This window comes from Propithecus coquereli, unplaced genomic scaffold, assembly GCF_000956105.1.
Source record: "Propithecus coquereli isolate 6110/MARCELLA unplaced genomic scaffold, Pcoq_1.0 Scaffold302, whole genome shotgun sequence".
Taxonomy (NCBI): Eukaryota; Metazoa; Chordata; class Mammalia; order Primates; family Indriidae; genus Propithecus; species Propithecus coquereli.
Window position 1 is genome coordinate 1,514,290 of NW_012148642.1, and position 2,682 is coordinate 1,516,971.

A 2,682-nucleotide genomic window follows, 5' to 3' on the forward strand; every position below is an offset into this window, starting at 1 on the left:
TGTATAAATATATGTGTGTAAACTCACATGTTTGTATATGTACAAGAATATCTCTGTGGCCGGGTGCGGTGGCTCATGCCTGTAATGCTAGCACTCTGGGAGGCCGAGGCGGGCGGATCGTTTGAGGTCAGGAGTTCGAGACCAGCCTGAGCAAGAGCAAGACCCCGTCTCTACTAAAAATAGAAAGAAATTAGATGGACAACTAAAAATATAGAGAGAGAAAATTAGCCGGGCATGGTGGCGCATGCCTGTAGTCCCAGCTACTCGGGAGGCTGAGGCAGAAGGATTGCTCGAGCCCAGGAATGTGAGGTTGCTGTGAGCTAGGCTGATGCCACGACACTCTACTCAGGGCAGTAGAGTGAGACTCTGTCTCAAAAACAAAAAAGAATATCTCTGTAAGGATACCTAAGAATGAATAACTAGGGACCTCACTGGAGTTGTCTGAGTACCCAGAGGTCAGAATAGAAGATTTTCTTTTTACAGAATATCCTTTTGGGCCAGGTATGGTAGCTCACACGTGTAATCCTAGCACTTTAGGAGGCTGAGGCAGGAAGATTGCTTGAGGTCAGAAGTTCTAGACCAGCCTGAGCAAGAGTGAGATCCTCTCTCTACGAAAAATAGAAATGTGCATACCACCAGATGTGGTGGTATGCACCTACAGTCTCAGCTACTCAGAAGGCTGAGGCAGGAGGATTGCTTGAGCCCAGACGTTTAAGGTTGTAGTGAGCTGTGATGATGCCATTGTACTCTAGCCCAGGCAACAGAGTGAGACCCTATCTCACAAAAAAAAAAAAAAGAATATCCTTTTGAACTTTCTGGAGTTTGTACCATGTCCACATGGATAATATTGTAACTGTATCCATGTACATGATAATGATTTCAACCCATTACCTACAGGACTGAGTTCATGTTCTTTAGCCCAGCATTAAATATCCTTGATAATTGATCCCCAGGCACACATTGTTTCCTAATCCCCTGCACTTCCTACATATAAACGTTCCCCTCCAGCGAGAGCCTACCAACTGGCCCTCTGATGTTACAGGCCTGGGATTGGCAAACCTTCTCTAAAGAGCCAGCGAGTAAATATTTTAAGCTTTGCAGACCATATGGTCTCTATTGTAACTACTCAGCACCACCATTATAGTGTGAAGCAGCCATAGACAATATGTAAACAAATGAGTGCAGCTATGTTCCAATAAAACTTTTTTTAATGGACCCACTGATATTTGGATTTTATATAATTTTCACTTGTCATGAAATATTATTTGTTTTTCAACTATTCAAAAATGTGAAAACTATTCTTAACTCATGACCTGTACAAAAACAAATGGTGGACCAGATGTGGCCCACAGGCCATAATGTGCTGACTGTGTTCTAGGTCATTTCTACCTTCATTTCACACCAAATTATATACTGCATTATGACCTCTCTTACATTGATGATTTGAGTTGTGATATAGGTTTTGTAATGTATTTTAAAAGCATCCCCCCAACTAGATTATAAATTCCTCAAGGTCAGAAAGTATATATTCTGTTTCTTTGCGTCTCCCATAAGGCCTAACATAGTTGTTCTACAATATTTAGTTTTTGAAGAAATTGTAGTAAATAAAGGAAGGTCAATTCCCTGTTGCAAATGGCAGTTTAAGTGTCATGGCAAGGATCTGTTTCTGGCCTAAGAAAAGCACCGTTTTCCTGTCCGAGCCCCCCAGGGCCTGCATTTGCTGGCAGGTGGGGGCATCTCTATCCGAGGCCTGCCCTCTGTGCTTGATGGTCTCAAAGGGAAGCTTCCTGAAGAGTTGAAGGTACGACCTATCCCAAAGGGTGGGTCTTACAGACCCAAATCAGTTCCTGCAACACTTGCCCAAACCTATTGACTGCTGCATCTCTCCTCGTGTGGAGAAGAGCGTCATCATGAATAAGCCATGATGACCAATAATTAGCAAACAGTTTCTATTTGCCTTGGAAATGTGTTGTTTGTATTTTAACTGGAATATGGATATCTTCAACATTTTGGAAATCCTTCATTTCCCATGGTGGATAAGCCTGACTTAGAAGAAGAAGGACATCTGTCACACCCAGTCTGCCCCCTTCACATCCTGCCTGGCTCCCCACTTCATGCGGGGAGTGAACTACATCACCCCTGGGGAACAGTGAAAAACATCTGCCCAAAGCAGCTCTGCATTCCAGGCAGGGCTCTCCTCCCTCATACCAGAGAGTAAAGGCTTAACAACCCCTCTCTTCCTGTCCCTGCCAAGCTAGAGGAAACCTAGAGCCTCTGCCACTGAAGCAGCTAAGCCCAATAGGTGAGAATGTCAACAAAAACTTGAAGTCCAGATTCAGCTGTCCTGAAGAAAGACAATCCAGTTGTCCGGCACATGTGTCTGGTTGCCACTGGCACTTGCAGTTTGTCTGGGGCCTTTGCAGGTCATCAGCAGAATGCTGTGTCCATGTTTATTTGCTTGCCCACGTCTGGGTGTCTGATTTGTGCCCCTGTTCTGGGGGACAGCTGCAGACTTAACCACTTCCTCCATTTAGCTCATCAAATATTCATTGAGCATCTGCGGCATCTGGGCTGCATCTGGGACCCTAGAACTTGCTGAAGCAGTCCCTCTGTGTCAAAGTCCTGTCTCAGCCATGGAAATGTCCTCAGCCATCTTTGGGATGTTCATTTCATTAGATTGTG

The 2,682-nt window shown here is 44.6% G+C and overlaps 1 protein-coding gene across 1 annotated transcript in view; it reads left to right on the forward strand.

The window, feature by feature from the left end:
- The window catches only part of DENND2A (DENN/MADD domain containing 2A), a 109,091-nt gene that overhangs the window by 26,321 nt on the left and 80,088 nt on the right, over positions 1-2,682 (forward strand). The window lies entirely within an intron of this gene.